Genomic DNA, 25,336 nt, shown 5'->3' with positions numbered 1-25,336 from the left:
GAAACGTCTCAAGGAAATTTAAGGAACTACCCGGGGCGCACGGTAAATAAAACCCGTTGCCGGTTGCCGGATGAGCGCGCGCCCGCCACGCCGGCCGATTCGTAATTGCGTGTCAATACGAGCGGGAGACAACATGGCGGAAGAATAAAAATCATCCGTTGTCGCGCACGTCACGTGGAACATGAAATATTTATGCAAACGAAACGTAACTGCCGTTGAACGTGTATGATCGCGTACGATCGAATAAATCGCGTTATCAATTTGGTCAGCGATCACCTGAAAATTTTAACGCGAATCGATTGGCGCGAATTAATTTGATTAATTTACAATGGTAATGCCGCGGTTGTAATCGTAATTCGAGCATCGACGCGAACCGTTACAAACGAAACGTACTAAAATATTACGTATGTGAATTAATTGAATTTTTCAGGCGGCCCGCCGTTCCGGAATAACCGTGTGAATCATTCAGAGGCGCTACGCTGAATCCAAAATGGCGGCCACTCTTGCGGCGCGCACGATTCGCATGTAAGTATTTTGTATTCTTTACGCATGAATTAACGGTAAAATATTTATTTCCGCCGTTGTTTCATGTTTCAGTTATTTTTATGCAGACGGTCTTCGTAATTATTTCATACTCAGGCATTATTCAGATTGCCAGGAATTATTGAGATCGTTTGTAGTGTGTTCTGATTTATACGTTCGATCCGATTCACTCAATGGACTATTGATTCATCGTTCCATCCATAGTTAATATTCCAGCGAACATGTACGACTTCCTTTATGTTTGCGAAGGCCAGTGGTTTCATCCTTATGCGAACCACGTTGTTCGGTCGAATATAGGGAATATTGCTTTTTTTCGTTCGGCTGATTTCGTTGTCGCTCGACTGTTTACAAGACTGCGTGCACGCCTTTACCAAACGGATGACCGGAGCTTTCGCTTTCCGCGTATGTTCGCTGATTCGACCGATATTTATGAGACGTCCTGTACAAACAGACAACCACGATCAAGCCCGGGGATCGTCTCTTAGAAGAAAATCCTCGCGGAGAGGAGCGGATACGTTCATTGTGCCGCCGCTGTGTGTCATTGTGGAGCAAGCAAGACGTTCCCTTGCCAATTTATCCGAACGATAGTGGCTGTCATTCCCCGTTTCAAAGAATATTCCGATGGGGATAGGAATGAAAGGACCTCCCCCGTTCCTTTTCTCGGATGCTCTTGATTATTGCCGAGAAACAATGACTCGCGAACTAAAAATCGCTCGTCACGGAAACGGCTGTGTGGTCGTGGTATCGACCGAGGAATGATTGCGGCGCCTTTGACGTACTATGAATCGGAGAACATAATCAAGACGTCTCTTTAATTCCGAATGCTAACAGCGGCAGTGAAATCTCTTTAATAAATCATCACTCCGCAAATTATGCGTTTACACGCTCTAACAATCTCTTATTATTATTCATTCGTTCGCCTTCCTCACCATGAAAATAAGACATTATCATCCTTTAAATACAACACATTTCTACAACAACTATCTAACTTCAATTCTTACCGAGATACATTTCACAAAAACATCGCTCCGGTAATTCCAATGAAAACGCAAAGCTGAGAAACGTCTGTTCCGCGCAACGCCAATAACACATGACAGAAGGAAAACGAATAAAATTCAGTTACGTTCGGTTTCCTTGAAATCGCCGTCCCCTTTCCTACGGCGTTTTCGCGTCGCGAATCGTGGGTGCAAGGGTAACGAGAGTTTAGGAATTCCCCGGCCATTGTGCCCGAATTTATTGTCGCCGCGAGGGCCGATACATCCCTCTCCTCTTTTTATTTGGCTCCTGGCGTTTGACACCGGCGCGCGGCGACCATCTCCGTTTATGCGTTTCCATGGTCGCGTTAGGAGTTCCGTAACGAGTGTGACGACCGACGTGCCGTGCGTCCCGGCGCGCGATTGTGATTGCGAGGCATTGTTTTTTCGGAAACAATTCAACCTCGTCGAGCGCCGCGGACGGCAGAGACGTCGTCGCGACGCGCGGATCGTTCGGCGGCAGGAGGAGGCGAGCGAGGCGGGGGCGGAGGTGAACAGGACCTAACGTACCGTGTTCGTTTTTACCGGGCGATATTTTTTCCTTCCCCGCTCTGACCCGGCGCGACTCGACCCCACCCCCCCCCCGAGCTCGCGTATATTCGTTTATTTCCTGTTTGCGTTCTGTAATTTTCATCAACGTCATTCTTGCGTTCCGACTCGTTCCCAGTGTTCTTCGCCGGTGGTGCGGTGAAACGGCCCCGGGGGATTTGAACACTTCGTTGATAGTTATGCTCGAAAAGCGGAGACTGGCTGTATTCGCCGTTCTGTGCCCGAGCACAATACGTCACGCTAGACTAAGTTACCCTATGAAATAAAATGTGTATCGGCGCGGCAATACGCGAGCTGTAAAAGAATAATACCGCCGGCGGATGAATAAACATTCTGGCTGGTTGCCAGCCACCGGTCACATAGTTTTTGTTTTCTGTTAACGTCGTTGCGATGAGATTCAGCGTAATAAAATAGAAAGCTCGCGGCATTAGTGAATTACGTACGTTCATCGTCCGTGGAAATATCGAATAAACCGTTTAATAGAATTACGATGGGAATCTAATACGGCCAGGCTGCCTCTTAGTTTCGAGGCTCCGCTGATAGAACCGGCGAGCCTCGTTCCCGCGACTCAATTCAACATGTCGATTGCAATATCTGTTGATTGCCTCGCAAATCTATTTACAAGATACCGAGCGGACCGAGACGCAAGAACCGCCGGCCGGGACTGGCTTCGGACGCGAAAAAACCGGCGGCCTTAGCTTAATAATCGAAACGGGCTCCAGGCGTGTTCGTGTTGAGGCGTGCGCGCCACCTGTAACCGCGTAATTGAGATTAACCGACGCACGCGGCGGAGCATCGCGCGGCTGCAACGGCAAATATTGCCAATACGCTCGCGTCAATTTGCCATAAAACGTCCACGGTTATGGACGGCAGATTGTAAATATTAATTTCGCCTCCCTCCTCTGCCCGCCTCGCCGGAACGAGTTTCGCTATCGGCGCGCGGCTGGCTTTGGAAATCTGGTCGCGTCAAAATCTAAACCGCTCGGCTTGCCGGCCTCGTACTCGCCGGGGGAATCGAGATACCCTCCGCGCGCAATTTCTCTCTGCCGTTCTCCCCCATTTTTTTTCTTCTTTCGCTGTCTCTTTCCCTCCCTCCCCCTCTCTCTCTCTCTCTCTCTTTCTCCATTCGTTGGTTCTCTTTTCAAAACGAGGGTCGATATTAACGCAGCGACGCCCGCGGTGTCGGTCGTCGGCACGCCTCAGCCCTTTTCTACGAGTCCTACGCTCATCGAGATTCCGCGTTTAAGCTGGTAAGGTCAACACACGGGGAGGGAACACGCTGATACACGCAGAATCGTCGTCGGCCGGCGAAGCCGGAATCCAGGAAAGCGTGATCGAGCAACTGTTCCCGATATTAAAGGATGCCATTCACCCGCCGCCTCTTAATACCGCGCTCCAGGGTAAAAATTTGCATCGAAAGCGAAAGCGGCCGCCGCAGCCGCGGGAAGAACGGGGGATGAAGGATCCGGATCCGAAAGGGAGCGGGAAAGCGAAAGCAATTGGAACTGGTGAGCGCGCGTAGAGAATCCCGCGTAACACCCCAGTTACATCTTTGTCACGTTTGACGTTCCCATTTTTCTATTATCCGTTTGACTGAACTATCGATTTATTATTAAATGTTCGATACTGATTTCCTTGGGACAGCTATTCGTTAGCGATCGAATCTTTTAATGCTCCGAAGTTCTCGGGTTATTATATTCATAAGTAAACGCGTGAGTTAAATTGGATTAACTCGGCTAATTAAATCAAAGAAGACTCATATCTGTATCAAAGAAATGCAATTAAAATAAAAGAATCAGTTCGGCCAGACCGTATTTACCTTTCGACAGCTCTATTTAATCCTCCAGAAAGGATACACGTGTTTCTTAAACCCGCCGGATGTAATTCATGCACCCCCCTCGAAAATCCCAGAGATCTTTGTTGCGCGGGTTTACCGGGAACATTAAGGAAATGAAGTTAACCTTCGCCTGTCGCGTTCTCACAACAAAAAAAAAAAGAAAAGGAAAAGAAGAAGGAACATAGAAAAGAAAGGAAGAAGACGAAAAAGCTGCAGAAGAAGAGGACGGAATTTAATTCAATATCCTCGTCGGGAGAAAATGTCGTCGAACGGTGTAACCTGTTATGAATATCGCGGCCATTCAGGGGATAAACCAGGCTGACGGTGCAGCGGTAATCTCAGACAGTAAAGATCGTCCGTTTTCAAGGATAATTAAGGATCCTCGGGACGTCTGCGACCCTCTGATACGAGACAGAAGTCAATTAATAATCCTTTGTGAAGGAGACCAGTTTAGACCCGGCCCCGTATAGCGACTATATAATATCCTTAGCCAGCCGGTGGCGGGAGCCCGCTATTCAGGATCGTCAGCGGGGGACAATGGTTCCTTAATCCCGAAAATTTTTTTCAATTATCCCGGAAGAATCGCGGGTGGATGCCCTGCACCCGACCCGCCCCATCCCGCCGGCGAACCTAATTAAACTTATTTCAAAATTCGCCGCAATTTCTTTCGCAAACATTATTCATTGTCGCGGCCAGCAATCAGGCAGGGTAGGCCCGTTCGGCTCGCCTCGCGTCCCTACGATGGCCGACTTCTTTCTAGGAAATTGAACGACCTCCTGAATTAATCTGACCAGTATCCTCTTCCTCGCCGGATCTCGACCGGCCGGCTGGCCGTCGTTGCGTCCGCCGTAATCACAGTTCCCGTGGCCCATTGAAGATTATAAAATGCACCGTCGAACGGAAAATTGGATTTCCACGTCTCTCCTGACCGGCTGCGGAACTTCTTCGTTCCGCGAACGGAACGCGTTGTCTATACTTTGTTTTATGAAAGAAGAGTCCTCGGAGGCCGCTCCCGACGATGTATTTCCATGGGAAGTTAACTGCGACGTCAGAACGTCGAGAAGCACTGTGTAACATTGTCACATTGTGGGGCAGTAAAAATTCTCTACATTCGAACATTACTGTAAATGTTGAAAAAATTTGTTTGGGCATCGCTATCGTATATTTAAAGACTGGAGTTAACCCTTTATAATAATTCTTTAGAACTTGAACGATTTTTCTTAGGGTTTTATTGAACTATGAATGAATTACTATTCAAACATACTTGCTGCCGACATTAAAATATCCCAAGATAATATGTATGTTTTCATAATCGGTGTCTAATGAGTGAATTTAGTGTGCGTTGAGTTGGTATATTCCGTTAGTGTGCAGTGTATTTGGGTTTATTCCAATGTCAGCGGTACACTTTAAGAGAATATTTAATAACACGAGCAAGAATACGTTAAAAAGCAAGCCTTCGCGGAGTCGTAGTGATTTCCAAGCGGAAAACGGACGAACGGAAAGCTACTTTAGCGGCCTACGAAATGGAAAGTGCAATTATTCTACGGATCCTCTTAGGACTTTCTAAGCTAACTCGGTTGGCAAGCCGGTCTTAGCCTAATTCGACGCAACTTCCGGACGAGACGGTCATGCTAGTCACGCGAATAACGTGCTCGAGGATCACACGCTCGAACATTGAACCGTGGAGACACTGGTTCTAGTCGGATCGCTGTTTAAATATTTCCTTCGCGCCGGGAGACAGGAATTCGCGACGAACGGCGGATCGCGCGAGGAACTCGACTTGTGTTTCAGGTGCTCCGCTCGCTTCGAAGATAAATTTGCATGAATGAGGATGGTTATTTTAAGGAGCTGGAACTCGAAACAGTTCCCAGCGTAAATCCTCTCAATGAGCGAAGATTTGTTCGCTGAATTCTTAGTTTGTTCCTCTCGTCTGAACGAAATGATGTTGCTTTTACGGAGAGCATGCGTCGTTTAATAGAACTCTTCTGTTTCTTCAATTGTTGCTCGATTTGTACTTGACTCATTCGATTCAGTACGGTTGGAACAATGGAAACTGGATTCCTTGTGTTCGTTGCAGGCGTTCCAATGAAATGTAACTTTATCGGATCGATTAACAAGATTTTTCATTATTCGTTTCTTATCGTCCAAGTAGAAATATCTTCATAACATTCAAACCAGGTGCTCGCGTATCGGCCGCATCTGACCAAACAAAAACTTATCACCCCGGCCGATAAATGTTTCGTGTTTAACCAGGCTTCTCTGCGGCTCGCGGGCCAACACCGCGGCCAATTTGACAAATAAATGATTGTTATAGACTGCGGGGTGGACGGGCAGGGGTGGGCCGACTCGGCGATTGCAGGCAACGAAATGTAATTGTAATTGCACAGAATTCATTCGTCCTCCAATTAACGCGGTAATAATTCCGACGCCGCAACGGATAAATTGGTTTTCAAATTTTAATTCCCGATCGTTATTATTCCGAGAGTTATTGGCTTATTCAGTTATAATTACACAAACGACTGGGCACGGACCGCAACACGATTTCAAAATATCGTCGTCCGCGCTTTGTGCGCCGCTTCGACGAGGCCTCGGACCCGACGATTCGAAAAATTTCGTCATCCGTGGGATAGTACACGTTCCATACTCGCGAGTACGCGATGAAATATCCATAAAAATTTCACCATTATTCCGGTAAACATTTACGACTTCGCTTAGAAATTCCATTTTTATCATCAAACAAATACCTAAATGTCCGTTAAAACGTACAGCGACTACGAACGCATTCTTTCATGTCGGAAATATTCTTTCCTACAATTCGCATGCTAACGTTACAAAGAAAAGTTTATCTTTCTCCACAATCTGTTTACCAGAACTTCGTTCCATCGTATCAACGTTATACCGGTGTCTCGAACACAACGCACGATTCCAAATTAAATTCTTTGCCATCGCGACACGAGACAATTCTTTCGCCTTCAATTCCAAAAGGGAAAACACAGGAATATCAATCGAAAGTGGCTAAATCCGGCGCGTCTCGCCGGCAGAAATCAAAGCGATACAAAGCGACCCTTTTGCCTCCCTCTATCAGTCATCGGGACACAACTAGAGTTTGTTAATTTACCCGTGAATAGCCGCGGCGTAGACAATGCCTTTTATCGGGCGCAGAAAGGGATCGCAGCGCGTCAGCGGCGCGGCCGTGTGCGTTCCCGTGCGTGTACCGCGATTCGGAATTGAATAGTCCTCGCAATTACGCTCGTATCTTTAGCATCCAGCCGGACGGCAGTCACGGGAAGCGGAGCATTCAATTTTTATCGTCGTAGAATATTCAGTTCCTGAACGACGAACGGCGGTGGGCGCGCGGGCGGAGGGGGCGCAATATAATCGTGTTTGACGGTTCGGAGCACTCAGAAATTAACTGGTTCAGCGGCTTTAAAATAATTATGAAACGCCTACTTCGCGAGGGCGGCCGGAGGCCTGCCTCCGCTGTTAACTGAATTTTTCGGAAAAAACCCGCGACGACCGCGACGGTTTGATTATTCGAGACCCGCCCTACCACCGGCCAAAGACACGGGGGTAGCAGAGAAGAAAGGACGGCCGCATGCAAGAGTAATGGAAACTTCTGGCTGTCAGAAGCGAGTACGTTGAAGCTGGAAAAATTACACTTCCTCCGGCTGATAATACGTTCGCCCTGTTCCACGACGAGCAAGCTCTCTTCGGGATCCGCGGGAACTCCTGACTCTTGACTGCCACGCGTTACATTTTCCGACGGTCGAGGAAATTTTTAATTTCCTGAAAGACGAAGGTTGCGCTGGCTTCCACCGTGTGCGCGGGGCCATTGCAAACTCCGTGAATTAACCGACGTATAAATAACGCATCGAGGTAGGTACACTTTGTTGGGCAGGGATGTTGGAAGAGATGGACGTTCGTTGAAAGTTCGATGAATGGAAATGGGAAGTTTAATTGGTTGGGAATCGTATTGGGCGACAGGACGAAACGATGAAAGTAGTACGAGAGGATCTGTTGTTTTGTGAAACGTTTGCTTGAATGTATATCGTGGACACGAATTTTGGAAGATTGACACGAAGATTTTGTAAGTTAGAAGGGGTGGTTACTATGGATGGTTTGTTAGGAAAAAGACCTGTAGCCTTCTGCGGGTCGGACACAATAAAATGAGAGAGTTTTCATTACGGTTCGGATCCCTGCTTGAATTTCCGTTTCATTCGGATCACTTTTCATCGGGCGAGCCGGGCGCGAATGAAATCGGTCTAAGTTCCGCACCCTAAATGCAGTCGGAATCAGGTCGTGGAGCCCGCTTCAAGTGGCAAGCAATTTCATGACTTACAGGCCACTTCGCTAAAGTAAAACGAAATTGCATTCGTTACATCGTAGACGGACCCCCGACATCTCGAAACTTTTCTACGGCGGGCCATTTACAACTTCGTTACAACTTCGCCGGAACTTAGCCGGAATATATGAGTGTGGGAGTAATTTTTAGGGTTTAACGGCGCGAACTATAGACCGAACCCGATGCCAAACGCGATTTTTCAGCGTCTGTTTGGCAGGCCGCGCGGAAACGTCGAACCGGGAAATAGAAAGGGGCGACGCGGCTGGATAGACCGCGTTTTGAATACCATCGAAAATTAAACGCCTCCGGTTTTCATCTCCTCGAAATCTCATCGGTGCGGTGGTTTTAATTGGAACGGAGTTCAGGCGTGTTCATCCGTTTTGACGTCTAACCAAGCTACGTGAACCATCGACCTAGATCTTAACGATCTTCCAGAAACGAACATCCCCCGGGTTCAGCCAGTTAAAAAGATGTCAAGCTTCTTGAAAAGCTTCTTGAACGAAAATAATTAGAAACGCGGAGTGCTAAATTACTATAATTAAGAGTTCAACTGTCAATCTCGCTGTAATTACACTGTAAAGAAAAAATTTATACCCATTTTGCCCCAAGGAAAATCGTGGTAAAATCCAATCACTTCAACTGAAGTTTCCGAGTGATAATTTTAACTTGTTAGTCGGACTCTCCGTTTTATCGCCAAAAAATGCAACGTACGTTTGGACGAGTTTCCCTAAAGCTGTCGATTACGAAACAAAGTAGAATTACCTTGTACAGCGGTCACGGGGACTGGCATTCGCGTTCCATCGAGACGGATCGATCCAAGGAAAGTCAACAGAATATTCGAGATAAATCGTGTCTGGCAAGGCGCGCCAATGTCAATAACGAAGCATCCGCCGCGAAACCGCTCCGGGACGCGTTACATATGTTGCCGATGTCGATATGCGTTTTATCATTAATAAACGTTGAGGGGGCGACGGGACTCGTTGCAAGCTGTGCCGGTTGCAATTTCCCGGAACCGCTCCGCCATCGCTAAACGATTGAGGCGATACCGGATGGCAGAGGGCTAGCGCGACAGATTAAGGGCACCCGGTAAACACGCTTGGCAAATATTGGACCGTGAGAGCCGATCCCCGGCGATGGTCTTAAAAATAACATGCTTTCCTGAAAGCACGACTAACGCGTCCGTCGACGTGCCACTCGAAACGTACGACGGCGGGGCGACGTCCAGTCGCGTTCTTTGCTCTTTTCTTGGAGCTGCGACGTAGTACACGTGTTATGATACCGCGCGGCTACCGCGCGTGTTTGCTTTCTCACAGGAAAAAGGGAATCGCGGAGGGTCCGTGGACAGCCACCGAATCGGGGGCTCGTTGACCGTCGACGATGCTTTTAATTTTCGTGTTGGATAAACAGGGCCACGGGCCCGCCGCCGCGCAGCGTCTCGTGAATCGGAAATACCTCAGGCGTTATTTAAGGAGTGACTCCGCATCATCGGCCGCGTTGAACAAATACTTTCCGTGTTTTTTCAGAAAACAATCCGTCCGTCTCGCCGGATAATCGAGAATGCAAATTGACGATCGATTTCGGTCGAAGCTGCGGTTCGTGAGAGTCACCGTCGACATTTGCCACGAAAATCTCTCCGTATCGAATTAACTCGCCGGTTCTGGCGAAGCAGCCAGCCCCGTAAATAAACTTTCCTCATAAACGCTCGCAATTAACGGTTTCAACGATCAACGGCCGCTGGACGTGACTGCAGGTTCGATATTATTGGATTGCGAAGTTTGAAGACAAATGAATGCTAAAAGACTATAGGAAAGTTTCAGCAGCGTCGGAATACGATGCGCACTGAAATTCAAGAGGATCGTAGATAATCAATTCCCTTCTTCTCTTTCTCCCTCGATCATGTTCACCCTGTTCGCAGCAATCGACCAGTTTGCCCTCTCCTGGTAATCCTATCTTGTGCATCGTTCGTTCGTTTCCCGGTGCAATTGTCGAAGTCGAGTTCGAAACTGCATCGCACGCAAAGCGGACCGGGCGAGCGGGCGGGCGTTGCGCTTCCTCCCCGTGGCTTCTTAGAAAATCGATCGCGACTCGGCGGAAGAATTAAAGTCCGTTTACGCTTTTCAATTAGAGTAAACGTTTACAGGTTTCAGGGAACAACGCCGATTAGGAAGTGGAACCGAATTGTGTGCGTGTGTCCAGTAGTAGGGACAAATTGGTTATATAAATGAAGATGGAATGAAATTTCCATCCCCTTTCCGCGGAGGAATCGCCCGAAAAGTTCCACCATTAGAAGAAAAAGAATTGAGAAACACAATTACGAGATTAAGTGATTTCATCAAGGAAAGCTACTTTAATGATTACCAAACTCCAAACTCTCATTTGAATATTTCACCGAACGCTGCTTCATAGAAACCACAACAAACACCCTAACCAAAAATAATCTGAGAAAATTCACAGTCCAATGACTTGCATTTTCGATTCACCACGTTGTACAACGTTTATCACGCGTGTAAAAATCCTGCAACACGTTTTCCTTCTCTTGTAACCTCTTACACGGTCCTCTGGCAGGATTATGGCGGAGGTCAAGCACTAAAACAGCCGTAGCAGCGCGTTGCGTAGTCGGTTCGCGACTGACGAGAATGGTCATTCAAAGGGAGCAAAAAGGACGGGCGTAATTTATGCGCTCGCTGCGATATAATGTTGCAATTAAGGTTGCCGCGCGAACGATAAGGGCATTGTTCGCGAGTGTATCGCAATTACTGCCGCAGCCGCCGCGAAAAAGGAGCGCACATCCCGGGCGCGCGCGCACTAATGCACCGCCATTCGGCTACGGGCTCTCTCCTCGCGTCACGGCGAGCGAGGCTTCTGCCGTTCCGCCCGTCTTGTATCGCCGGAATGAAGACGAATCTAAACTACTCTATTTAAATGCGTGCGTTAATTGCGCGTACGCGCAAGGCGTGAACGTCCATTCAGAGGGGGTTACGCGCTCAACGAGCACTTGAAGCGTTCATTATGCGCACTTGTTCCGCGACGTTGTTAATTAGATACTCCGACACGGGGGAGAAAATCTGCGTTCTTGCGACTGAGCCGAGACGAACCGAGCCGGCCGCATTGATATTTCAAGCGAGCGACGGCCAGCCATCTTCGGACGAAATTTATCGGGACTTGAAAATATCGGAACGAAACATCATCGGTGAAGAACGGACAAACGCGACAATGTTTCCCCTAGGAAAGTATTCTAATATTAATCTCCAGAAGGGAGTTATATTCTCGATTTGAAATAATTGAAGCTTTATAATTGGGCATACGATTATCTCAATAACTCAGAAAAGATACGAAGTTTGTAACATAACGAAGATAGATACAGGTATTCTACAAAGTTTATTAAATAAAGTTATTCGTATCCCCAATCCTCCATCCCTAGATTGTTTTCCCGTCGGCATCCGAGTCGGCGATATCGGTGTCGTTCGATCGGCGCGCAACAAACGTTTGCCAGAAATCCATTGACCAGCGTAAAATAGATGACCCGTCGTAGCAGCTCCATTTCTCGCGACGCCGAGAGAGGAGCATCCGTTTCTGGGGCGCGCCGCGTCGCCGTCGAGCTCGCTACCAAATCGAATCCAGGTGCAGTTTGAATTACACACTCTTCAATTTTACGGTATCGGCCGTGCGCCGGGGTAGAACCAGTTTAGATAAGGCGATCAGTGACACGAAGTAGGAGAAAAATGGTGGCGGAGAGGACGAGCGGGTGGGAGAGGGTCAGCGGGGCGGGACTTGAATGACGTGACCCCGATCTTTCGGCCGGGCTGTGACGTCCCGTGTAATTGGAAGGTACCCTCCGAGGTCCTTCGTTTTCAATCGCGCCTGATTGGCGGACACGATTTTTATTATACGAAGAGTGGAACGCGAACTCGACTATAATTGACGCGATACGAATCCCGTGAGCAGACGCTGGAAACGCTCGTCCCGGCCCGGTTCAACGCAGCGAGAACACTGTGAAGAGGATTTTATATACAATTTGTATCAAATGACGAGGGAAAGAGTCCATTTCCGCTGAACAAGGATTAACGTTTGCCATTACGTCTCTATGCATATATATATATATTTTTATCCTACTCCGTCAGCCCTCGGTAAGAAGGAGCCCGAGCAAAAGGGGAGGCAGGGGAATAAAAGAGCTAAGTTGCGCAGTGAGTCCACTCCGACGATTCATAGACTCAGCGCGATCTCATCTTAAAGATTACATTCGAGGAGACTATAACGAACGGATCTTCTCCCTTCGTCCGCGACTGCTACGATTCCCGCTACCCTTTATGATATCGCTCCCCCTTCCCCGTCACTCTCTCTTTCCGCCTATCATCTCGCCGAGGGAGGGAAGGAGGAATCTCGAACTGTTCTTTGATGACGATGCGTCGCCAACTCGTGCTGTAGCTTTATTTTATAGGCGTCTTCCGATGTAGATATTGATTGAGATTCCCCGAACTCTCTTCGAAAGGCCCTCCCTGAATCGTTGAACGGGATCTAGGAGGGTGGCTTCGCGCTCGGTATTCCAAGAACGTTCAAAGTGGTTTACTCGCAATCGCGGATTTGTAGGAAGCGAATGCCATTCTATTGGGGAATAGAGATGAAAAGCTTATTGCCAGGAAAACAATGATCTCTATCGGCATTGCCTGCCGCTCCCCTGTCGACAGTCGCGAATCAATTGGCTTTCGGTTGCGCAGTTGCTGACTCGCGTCGCTGGCAACGTTTTATTAATGTGAATTGCGAACCGCTGAATGTTTCAATGAATCGATTGAAATAAAATATTATAACAAGGCACACGCGATTATTCTAACCGTGTTTCCGAGATATTTCATCATACTACGTTCGACCGATTCTTGCAATCACAAAGCGAGCAGCATTCTTTCCGATCAATCGCCGAACGCGTGTCAAACAGCGAAACATCGAGGACCTCAAAGTTGACATTGAAATTTCATTCGGTCGTATTCATCCGCGCCGATCGTCGTATCGCGTGACCCGCTGTTAATCGCCGAACAAACGCGTTCCCAAAATTCCTCGGTCTTTCATAGCCGCACCATCGATTCCAAAACACCGACACCGAAAACCCAGAAACATCCCGCGTCCGTTCGGAACGAATTTAAATGACCGGCGCACGCCCGACCCGTAAATCGGAGCCGTAGGAAATAGTACCTCGGCACCGGAGCCCGACCCTTTATCTCGACGGGGACGAGAAATCACTGGTGCCTCGGTGAAAAGGAGTCTTGTTAAAGCGTTCGGGCGAGCTGCACGAGGACCAATCCTTGAGTCCTCGACGGTGAAATCTGTCGCGTTGTCTTAGCTCTCAATCATTCAAAAAGAACGACGGGGCCACTCGTTGCTCAACGAGCGCGTTAATAGCGAGAAGAGCGCAATGCGTGTCGCACAATGCGGCACGTCACTTCGAGGGGGCAACGAAACGATGCTCGGGCAGGGGGCGGCGAAAGCGGGGGACGTAGGGTTGCCGAGGAGTCTGAGGAGCGGAGGGGGCCCGGCATGAGCAAGGATTCGCAGACGTCGAAGTTCGCCGCGCGGCGCCTGCCTCGACAGTTTTCTCCCCGGTGCGTCATTTCGATGCCATATGGGACGAACGTGGATGTCTAAGTTTTCGACAATGCCCACTCTTTCCTCTATTACTCCTTTTCAATCGACCCCGGCCGTCCCCCTATCTTTCGGCGCTCCTTTTTTCTCCTATCCGGAATTTATTGCGCGCGGTCTCCGTCCCCGCTGGCCGCCTCGAGGACGCGTGAAGAATCGATCCGCGACGTCGCAAAAACCGACACGCTTACAGCTTCATCCGCCGGACATCTGGACGGGACAATTACAACGCGTTCCAGCGATTCTAGGTCGGCGAGAGATCGCGCGGCCGTCGGACAAAAACACGGTTCGATCGATGTCGACGAGAGCTCCGCGCTGGAGCGTCGGGCGAGGGGTGGGTGGACGTCGTCTTCGACAGATGTCCGACCGCGATAACGTAATGTCAGCAATAATACCGAATGCCAGTGGAATCGATCATCCTCGAGCCGCCAAGACAAGGGTCGCGCTAAGTGCGGAAAGGGAGGCGGTCGGGGTTCGGCTAGGTCGAGCCGAGATGCTTGTACGCGGATTTCACGGCGAGCATCATCCGGAACATCCCCTAAACTAGCGGACGTGATACTCTCCCGATGGACGGATCAGGATTGGAAACGCTGTTCGATCTCTCGCTGCCGTGTTCCAGCTGTCGGTTAAATAGGAGAGGGGGAATGAGTGAAAAGAAACGTTGGTAAAGTTTCTATTAGTAACCGGTGGAGACAAGGGAGAAGAGGTTGGCCCCGGTTAGGGGCTCGGATCACTGCATCCCGCAGCAAGAAGGTATCCCCTGTAAAAGGTGACGTCTGGCGTAGGTGATTTTATTAAAAATTCATGCGTTCAGGAACTGCTGTCGGAATCGTGGCTCCCAGAGCCGGGTTTACGCTGTCAACCCTCTTCCGGTCTACGACGCCGGCGCGGGGTTGATTCGTTCGGTTGACGATGCTCGCCGCGCGCGGGGAAAGGGTGTACGGACATCGACGTCGAGAGGGATGACGATGGCGGCGTTAGACACCTGGAGAAGATAGCGCCGGGCTAACGCTGCGCATATAACGCCACCCCGCTTTCGACCCTCACCCGGCAACCAGTGCGCACCAAATTTTACCCCTTTTCCTAACTGGTGTCTCGCTTGCTTAAACGCTGAACGATCCGCGACGGTCTCATTTAAATAACAGATAATTGCCGGCACTGTTAATTGAAGCGCCGCGGGGATCGTCGGGCTAGAAGAGTTACCCAAGATTTCGCGTGGTGTCTCTCCCGCTTCCGTCTCCCGTTTCACCGCTTCTGCTCCTTTCTCTTTCGACTTTCCGCTTTTTTTCGCCTGTACAATCTTTCGACTCTTCCCCCGCGGGAGTTAAAGCGGCACCCGATTTCCCGTGAACAAAGCTACAGAACAAATAAATCGCTTTCGTCGGACGCGCGACATCCGCCACTTTTCATCCCGGACCGCCCCTTTATCGCGATTCCTCGCGACGTCGCTTCCTAGCCCGCGTTACACGCAGAGGGAAAAAAGTTGGCGAATATCGCAGCACGGTTAATCCGGCTAATGGCAGAGCCAGCGAGATGTTCGTTACGCGGAAATTGGAAACGTATCATTATCTTGGCATCCCGCGCTCCTCCGTCCCGATTCATTCGCTCGCCCCCGCCCCTCGATCCTTTTCGCCCACCCTTATTTCGCCGGTGTTCCGTCTAGCCGCGATGAAGGACAAAACGGAGGGAGGACCTCGTTTAAATAACGGATAATTGGAAGTCTCCTTAATTGAAGCCGCGGCGGCAAACGCGGAAGAGTTAGACGCGCTTCTCGCGAGACGTCTGTTCTGTTTCCCCCGAAGACGGATCCCGCTATTAATGTCAACCGCAAATCGTCGGATAAAGTGTTCGCGCGACGGCGAGGAATAATTGCGAAAGAAGTTCGCGACGGGAATCGCGGGGCGAACACTCTTTGTCCCGTTGTACCCTGACAACGAGCTGCTGCTTAAAAGACACTGTCCCGAGTTTTATTCTTCGAGCCGCTTATTGGCTCGCCGGTGACCGATTGTTTGTACACAGAATCCGCTTGGAAGTTCAAATCAATTTTAATATCGAATACACCAAAATATTCATACTTCTAAAAACAACGTTCAACTCTCATCCACGTCTTGTGTCGATTCCGTACGCTACGATAAATGAAACAAGGAACACGGTGAACGTTCTCGTTCGGAAGCAGAGATTGCTGGATTAAATAGAAATTCATAGATTGACGTATACAAAAATGTTTGTCCCCCGTGCGATTCACGATCAACGAACTTTTTTCCTGTTTAAAGCGTTCGGCGAAAGCGTCCTCCGCAATAGCGAACGGCGAAGCAGTCAGTTCCGATAAACGCGGCGTCGATCCTGAAAATGATTCGAGGCAATCGGTAGCCAGGTGATCACGGAACGCCCCGAGGAATCGAGCGCCGGTTGAAAGCGTTGCCCGGGCGCGCGCGTCGATTGCCCCGCGACACGTTGATTCGAGACGTTTTCGCGACTTTTCATCGTGACACTTTCGTCGGGCAAACGCGGTTCTTTGTGCGGCGGGAGTTAAAGAGAACTTCGCGCCCCGAGGCAATCTGCCCGAGGAGATTTCGAATTTCGTCCCGCATCACGACTACGCCAGCCCGTCCTACCGTTCTGAAATCCGTTTCCTCGGAGAATCGAGACGCGGCTGCCGCCGCCAGTCGATCCGACCTATCGATCCGGCCCGAACAAGAGACGGTGAATCCCGCGCACCGCTCCTCCAACCTCGGAGACCTGCATTGCACCACTGTCGTAAACCATATTTTACAATTCCTTCGGGCATCTGTCGCTTTGTCCGGATATATACGTTTTTTCCCCCCTCTTTCTCGCCCGGGCCCCCTCACTCCACCTTTACGCGTCCCCGTTTCCGTCCACCTTATTAGAAAAGTTGTACGAGTTTGTTACTCGTTATGTCCCTCTGACGCGGCGCGATCACTTTATTCCGCGGGGATAATTAAACTTGAGGGCGAACCCCTCGTTCGCCGGTTAATCGAAGAATCTACAAGCGACACAATGGATCCGTGTCTTCTACGATAGTGTCTTCGTCTGGTCCGTTGCGTTCGATGAATTTGCACATTTGGATGGTTCCGTTCGGAGGCGAGCAATCAGTTTCATTTTCCAATTTATACAAGCTATTTTACAATTCCATTTGAATTTCTAGACACTCCGTTCGACCTACGCCACGAAAGAAATGAAAGTACCAGTTTCATTAAAACGACACTATGATTTGAATACACTTAAATTGCTGTAATTCGATTTTACCTAAGTTTGAATATTATCGAATACATATTCGGTGAAAGGTTAATAAAGATTGACTGCTAATTCAAAATACACGATTTGCATCGCGATTCTTGCTGTCGGATAGTTCGACCTGCTTATTATACCTCTCGAACGAGCTCGTACACTCTCGAGCGTCTAATAGTTCCGTTTATTATCCTTTTATGCATCAGTTACCCATTGGCATTAACGAGACTGCCCCGAGACTGACGTGCACGAAGGTAAGAATAAAAAGATGCAAAACGGGTGGTTCGCAGCTTGAAAATTTCAGGGTGGATGGCCAGCCCCGGCCCATCCCGGACGGCTGGTTATGAAGTTGGAAGCCGGAGCTCCGCAGCTGGCGCCACATGGCTCTTCTCTGCCCCCTGTGCTCGGCGCTGCCCAACTTTCCTCATTTGCCATAATCTATGACCCCCCATTAAGGACGGGGCCTAGCGGCGGCTTACTAAGGACCAGGTAACACGGATCCATGCAAGATGTCTCCGGTAACAACGAAGAAATTAGCGGAAACTCGAATTGCGTCGCTGCCGGTTGCAATCGGCAATTCCCGAGGAAAGATAAGGACACCTCTGGATGCTGTGATCACAAACCCCAGCGGAATGGAGTACGTGTGCCTTTTCCTAGCCAGATTTGTGGCACTTATTGAATATCAAAGGCCCGATCTCTCCTTTAAATTACTCTCCGTCTTCGTTCGCGGGTTCATTTAATACGAGCGCAGCGTTTCAAGGATGCTCTTTGGATTTTACACGTCAGATAGCTGAACGAGAAATTGTATTCTCCCGAAGACGCACTTTAACCACAGCTACCGATGAGGCTAATATCTTCATATCTCATACCGCAGCAGTTGTTGGTATTTATCATATACAATCAACTAAAACGTTAATCATAAACGTAAAATAAAATCACCATGAAACTTCATTTTCCAACAAATCGAATATGCATTGCGACACGTTTTGCCCGTTACAGACATGCAGATCAACTTCCTAATAATTTTCCGAGAAAATGATCTACGCGATCAAGACCCTCAACTTATTTCCGCGCGAAAGAACCATCCACCATCGGTCGTAACGCCCGCAAAGATTTTATATCAGCGGAAGACAGAGAGCATCCTTGGAAGGCGGTCGAGGCATCCGCGGGAATCGTTTATGGTTCTATGAAGTACGTCGATTACGAAGGTGTGGTTCATGGAAGTTATTTCTCCGGGGGATGCGCTGCGGCCGCGCCGCGCCGTTGTAATAAAGACACGCACACAGCCCCGGCCGGTCCGCGCATTTACGCGGATAATGTAATAATGTCTATGCTAGCCTTCACACTTCTAAGCACCCGTACAAAGGCCACGTAACGTTGCGTACGCGTCGCTCCATCGCGATCATGCTCGGCTCAGCGCCGGCTGCGCTCTCGTCTCTCGCGTTCCCAGACGCAGCTCGCCGGCCGCTATACGCCGCATGCCAATATGCCCATTAGCCCGCGATTTCTACAAGATCCTATATTGATATACGCCTAATAGATACCGTTCGCTACCGCTCCGCTACGGCTCGCGTGCGTTGCACGCAAATTGCCCGGCCCAGGCTCCTTCCTCTCATCCTTCGGCCGACCGCGGCGGAAGCGTGAATAAACGAAACGAGGGGCGGGGGAAGGAATTTTTTGCTCTATGCCCCCTCGATACATCGTTCTCTCCCTGCGGCCTTATCGGTCGGCCGCGTCGACGTAATTGAACGCTTGATAATACGGCGCTTTGAATCGCGCAGCCTTCCTTCGCTGATGCGGTTTCTGTGCCGCGCACTCGGGATTTACTACTCCTGGCAGAATATGTTAGCGTGATCGTTGAATTAAATGTTTGCGTAAAGAAGAGGGTGAATGGTGCTTTATGTACACGGAGTTTCGAGTGTAATAAATGATCTTGTTTCTTGGCCGAAGGTACGATGAATGTTCCGCGGAATGTGAAAATTGTAAGGAGCTACGTTGTAGATGCTTCGAGCTAACAGGAAGTGGAGACATTCGTTGGACTATGTTATCTAATTGCTTGAGATGTTTGTGAAATGTATGTTCCACCGTTGCGTTATGAATAATTGAGAGTGATAACGATTAGATTGGATTGAACTCGAGGAAATCTGAGGAAGTGGACGAGGCACGACATTCTGTTCGATTCAATGCAGCTTCGTTTTTTAACCCTCCGAAACTAGTGAACTACAGTTCCATCGAATTTCCAGACGTTCGTCCACGAGCGAGAATTCGCGCAAACATCCGCGGTGTTGTTATGATATACACCATCAATTACTTCGCTCGGTGTTCCGAATTTGTACCTTCGGCGGTAGCCAAGCGCGTCACATTATTCCGGGCGGAATTTACGATCGCCGGCCGGAGGAGAAATTATTCGCGGGCGTTATCGATATTTTAAAAATTCCTTTTTAGAAGCGAAACTTCCGTTCGGTCCGCCCCCGGACCCGCGCCATAAATCTCGGTCGACTTGCCACGGTGAAATTGCACGCTTTACATCTCGCGCCCGGGTAAGTGGAAATTGGTTCTTCCATTCCGACATCTCTGAAACTACCAACTTTAATCTCACGCCAAAATCGATGTGGCCTTTGCCATCCCCGACAGGGAAACGTAGGAACCCGGGTAGCAAAAGGGAGGGGGGCACGGCGGCGGGCGAGCAGAGGGTGGGGGCGGAGGGTACATTGATTTACTTCGCTAGCGACAGGTTTATTACTTCGATGTGTACAAACGCACCTGCATGAATAAAATCCGGATCGTACGACTCGCCGGGATTGATTCGAATTCTCGCTGAGAAATCAAGCGTTCCAACGGAAACGGGGAATGTATAACATTCCGAGATCTCGAGATTGGATTCTTCTTCTTCGTACGTTTTCCTTTTATCCGTCCCGGGAACAAATTCACTCAAAAGTCAGCAACCGTTTACGGGGAAACGTTGATTATTGCGAACGCTCGCCGAAATTCTCTTTTCCGCCGCGCTCCATTGCTATATCAGCCGCACGCGGAGTTCCTTTACCCGAAATATTGGCCCCGCGCTGTTATTCTTTTCACGTGACCGCCACGCGATTGAACGCTTCGAGTCCTGTACAGAAATTCATGCTATTTACGAATATTTTATAAGCGGCACCCGCGAAGGTTCGAATAAAATTTGAAACGTCATTCACCTGTTTCCAAATACGGACGCGGAAAACGAAGTTATAACGATCGCTCGAGTCAATGGAGATAAATCAGGAGGTTCAACGTTAATCGCTCGATTTGGAATCTCACGTTTTAATTACTTATATCACGATATAAGCGGTGAGCGGTGTCAGTCGATGGTATCGAAGTCGCTGTTTGAATTCGAGATAGCGCGACGTGACAACGACGAACAGTTGTCACCGGGTTATCAGAAATTGAACGGCGTTTCCGCGAAATTGTCCAACGCGACAGTTCGTCGTGGTTTCGACGAGAAACGACGTTGTCGCCAGCCGACGCGGCTTCGCGGCGCTGCGATTTTAATTTGGTGTATGTCGCTCCGCTCCACCACGACGGGACGATCGTACTACAATTTTTGTCTTGCCCGATCGAGATGCCAATTTCATCCGGCTCGGACTGATTGGCTCTCCGCTCCGGCGACGATCAGAGACTTCCTGGAATTTTCAGGTGAACCCTCTGTTTTCCTCCTGTCCGCATGTCACTGTCAGGGCCACCCTAGCCAGGCACGACGGTACGGCACTGGCAGCCATTGACCGTGACGGATGAAACGCGAAATTGCCCGTTGATATGCGTCAACGCCTTCGTCACCTTCGCGTCAGAATAGGACCGTGGCCGTTGAAAAATTTAGTTGCCGGGAGATTTGGACGGATGAATAGATGTTTCATTTGAAACTCGAGCGCTATATTTGGATTTAATAACCGACAGGTGCTAGGTTCGCTAGATTTTTGAAATGGGATTTAAATAATACTCAAGAGTCTTTTCTGAGGAAATTTAACAGCTGGAACCTGTTATTTCCATTCGATCTTTTTAAATACTTAAATTACATTCATACACATGTTATTAGAATCTTGAAATGTTATTACAATCTCGAAACGAAATTTTTATTCAATTAATCGATCATTGATATTCAGTTGTTGGACAAGCTGGTGCCATCTTTCGCGCAAGATTCTTGGTTTCTTGTCTTCCATTTTCAAGTAAATAATGTTATACGTCTCGCTGCTTGGTAATCTTCTTCCATTCTTCTTTATGCACCTCGCTTCTTTAAAGTGCTCGCTGTTAATCATACGTTAACGTTAAAATGACCGGGTCGACGTCGATTAATCGTGATCTCGGCGAGATGACGGAAGATTACCATGCAACAAAGTGTCCTTAGGAGTTGCGCGGCTCAATATACGGCGGCTGATTATCGTAAATTTCAGGATGGTCCTACCGGGAAATCCCGAAAGTTAGTATGCTCCGTGGGCCGTGTCCCCGGAGCAGCGTCTCGGACATTTCTTAGGAACAGTCAATCAATAATTGTCCGGGCTGGACCCACGTGTCCATATAAAGTGGATACGCGTCCGGTACACCTGATCCTCGTCCATCCTGGGCGCATGTGCGCGTCCCGGGAAGGGAAATATGTGGCGGCGGTAAAAACTTCGTTAATTACGAACTTTGCGTCATAACCGCGATACTGTTCGCGTCATTTTGTCGCGGGAACGTCACGCGCATAATATTGTTGGAATCTGGCCGAGAAAGTGCGCCGATATAATGGAAAATATGATGGCCACTTGTTCGGAAAGCGATTTACGTACGAACTTTCGGAAACAAATGAGATGTAACTTAATTTAAGCGTAGATTAATCCTTCGAAACTGCACGAAAAGGGTTAATAAGAAAGAATAAAGCCACGACTGCTTGCAAAATCATCCATATCTCGAATGTAACATGTTTCCATAAGGAAATATCGAGACGTTAACTCGCATACCCGTACGCAACGAATTTTAACCGTCCCGATCCCGTAAAGCCGAAACTTGAATAGACTTTCTTCTAAAAAATGTATGGACTAACATTCTGCGGAGCTCGAGCGCACCGTTTAAACTTGTACAGCACCCAAGGGGAAACAACCAACAGACAAACCTATACTGTAGCAGACACTCTCGGGACTTAGCACTTTCCCCGGCAATAAACTCAAAGAAGGGTTGAATCGTGACTCGGCGCTAACCACATTTCTATTGTGCCGATAGTCTAACTGTAGAGTTTCGTTTTGAACGTCACGATGGTATTGTGCGAGTTTGAATTGAATCGTGGATCAGCAATTCAGCTACTGAAGATAGAATCCAAGCCTCTTTTTACAAGAAAATATCTACTATCGTAGCACAAAATTGTATTACGTGAGTCTACATTAAAAAATCAATAGAAAATTCAGCTACACAAAATGGCGACCAAGCGCTATGTCACAAGGAGACATCATCTAATTACAAAATCGTTGTTTTATACCTCATGATTGCACTATGTTCGTAATAAAACTTTGGTGCAAAATTCAGCTAGGTAGACTATTGAGTCTTACCTCGTGAGAAGATGGACCGTGGATAAGAACACGTGCCATTTCCACCCTCGACAATCCACTCCTGCGAATTTAGCAGTTCAGCTCATAAGGGTTTATTGGCCGATTCTTTGCGGGGAGGAGATGGTCCGGCAAAAGATACCGGGGTCAAAGATCTACGTCTTTATCTCGCCCCTCATAGGGATTCACGGTTCTCTCTTCTCTTTGCTTTTGTCTTTTTCTTCACCCTGCCCGCCACCCTCTGCTCTTTCCCAGTCGGTGTCCCACGAGCGCCGTTCGAGTGGAATAGCAACTGGTTCCCCGGCAGTAGTCAAGGAGTTCGGCAGCTAAATAATTAGGTTAACCCTTGTTGGTTTGTTGGCCCGCCGTGTCGCGTCGCGATAATACGGGGCGGTAGAAATTTCGAGGGAAAGAACGAAACACGGGGGACTGGGACGTTTATCTCGGCTCCCCGGCGACGCACTTTGCGCCAACAAACTTCGATAATGAACAAACGCTGACAAGACGCTTCCGAGATGCCGTCGAAGAACATAACTTCCGTGTACAGTGGACACGTTTAATCATGTCCGCGTGTTTCGGGACGGTTTCCTTGTCCGGTGAAGATGCAGCGTTTCAGATTTCGAGATCCGCAGTGTTAGATACCGTGATACCCGTTCTCTCGTAAGTAATTAATATAACGTTCATGGGCGAGTGTGTACGCTAAATAGTTGATGGTAAAACTAGATGTTGTAGCCGCGGCGTGTATCGCGTGCAGAAAATTCTGTTAAACGATTACCGTAATAGCTGTGTTACAGTAATTATCAGGAAATCAATGGCTCGAATTTTATTATTAGAAAAGTCCTTTTAGAAAATTATTTTTTGATCGATCGACGCTCGGTAAGGTTAAGTGCTACACGGATTTAATGGGATGCGGGTGTTGTGTAATGTTGCTAAGATTAAATAATTGTGGATCACCGAGGTTTAAAAACGTTGCGAAAATACTGGTCCGCGGGATTTACGTAAATTTCCACGGGGATGCAATTAGAACGATCTTCGTTGGAATGTGAAACGCAGTTTGCCTGGTTTTTTACGGTTTTTCGCCCCTCTGAGACACATTAGCCCTGTAAATTGTTGCAGGTGGGCTTCCGAGATAGACTGCGGCTTGCAAATATCGTTCGGCGAGACGGGTAATTGAAAATTAGCAGGGCTAATAGCAGCGGCGGACGAAGAACGACGCCGGAGTGCTGTTATTTGTGCCAGAAAATCGAGTCGCCTCGGCCAGAGTGCCTTTTAATGCAATTTTATGATCGAATCCAGGAGCGAGGTAGGCGTTGCCTACTTCGGCCACGATTTTCCTGCCGGTCCATTGTGGTCGATGGCCAGAGATTGATTCCGCAGAGAAGCTAGAATCGATTCGGTATCGTTTTGCTTGCACGTGCTGCCAGCGGAACGTACGTCGCGCTTTTACACAATAATGCGATATTCATTGAACCCGTTAGAAACTAATAGAACCACAGAACAAAGTAAAATTTTCATTTTCAAACGTCATATATCACGAAGCTCGCGCTCGAACTTCATCACAGCATAACTCTATATAACATAATAAACATATACAAATAAATATTCCTCCAAGAATTCAACGTCGTTGCTCAATCATCAATGTACCTTGTCTAAAAGCTAAACAATCTCGGAGCTAGATCGTCAGGCTCCTCGAAATATCAAGGAAAACCGATGAGCCAACCGCAGAAACGGCTAGCAATGGGTTTAACAGTCTCGGCTCGTGCGCACGCGCAGCAGCAGCAGCGAGCGTCTAAGTAAACGAAACTTTGACCAACTGGAACTAATCCCCGAGTAGCTAAGCGGCGAAAAGCCCCGAGCCAGCTCGCGGCATGAATATTCTAAATATTTGGCGTGGGATGATAAAACGATCGTTGTCGTTGCCCCGATACAACGGGGCTGTATACGCAAACTTCGCGGGACACCACGAAAGATGGATCGTCACGGTTCACGGGAACGAGCGGCGGCAAGACGAGGAACGGGGCCGTTCAATTTCGCTGGTCCACGGGCAAAAGAATGTTTCTTCGGGCTATTGATTCACGGTGTCGCAGTAACTCCCGGTATCCGCGGTGCCCTCCCCCGCCCCTCGCAAAGTGCCAATACCCCGGAACCGGCCGAAGAGAGAGGGCCTAACTTTCCAACTATTACAAAACTTCCGAACTACCCGGCCGAAAGATTACCCGGGAATTAGTGATAATTTCGAGGTACTTCGCCGGCGAATTCCTTCCCGGTAACTACACCTAGTTACACGACCGACGAATCTCTTTCTACCCTAAACGACGGCCGACCCCCGTCCCCCACGAAACTCCGAGAATCCGTCGCGGAACGGATCGGCGAACTTTTGCCCCCTTCGTTTCCGATACCATCGCGGGGACGCTCCGATTGGCCATTAACGTTGGAGCCAAGAAAAGAGCGACGACGTCGGGGAGGATAGACGATTCCCGAATTATTCGAGGTATCATTGAATTAACTCTTTCGAAGGTTCTCCACTAGAAATATTCGACATTTTTCGATGAGGTACAGAGGACGATCATCGAATCTAACTAGCAAGAATACATATAAATTAAGAAAC

At 48.6% G+C, this 25,336-nt stretch overlaps 1 long non-coding RNA gene across 3 annotated transcripts in view; it reads right to left on the bottom strand.

Annotated features, from left to right (window-relative positions):
• Window positions 1–25,336, bottom strand: part of LOC116426920 (uncharacterized) — a 210,885-nt gene that overhangs the window by 83,422 nt on the left and 102,127 nt on the right. The window contains exon 5 of one of the 3 annotated variants that reach the window (XR_012997929.1): window positions 21,404–21,457. The exons of the other annotated variants lie outside the window; for them this stretch is intronic. This is a non-coding gene — a long non-coding RNA (uncharacterized LOC116426920). Of the gene's footprint in view, window positions 1–21,403; window positions 21,458–25,336 lie in introns of those variants that run through there. 3 annotated transcript variants of the gene reach the window in all.

This window comes from Nomia melanderi, chromosome 2 (assembly GCF_051020985.1).
Source record: "Nomia melanderi isolate GNS246 chromosome 2, iyNomMela1, whole genome shotgun sequence".
Taxonomy (NCBI): domain Eukaryota; kingdom Metazoa; phylum Arthropoda; class Insecta; order Hymenoptera; family Halictidae; genus Nomia; species Nomia melanderi.
This window is presented reverse-complemented; position numbering and strand designations above follow the sequence as displayed.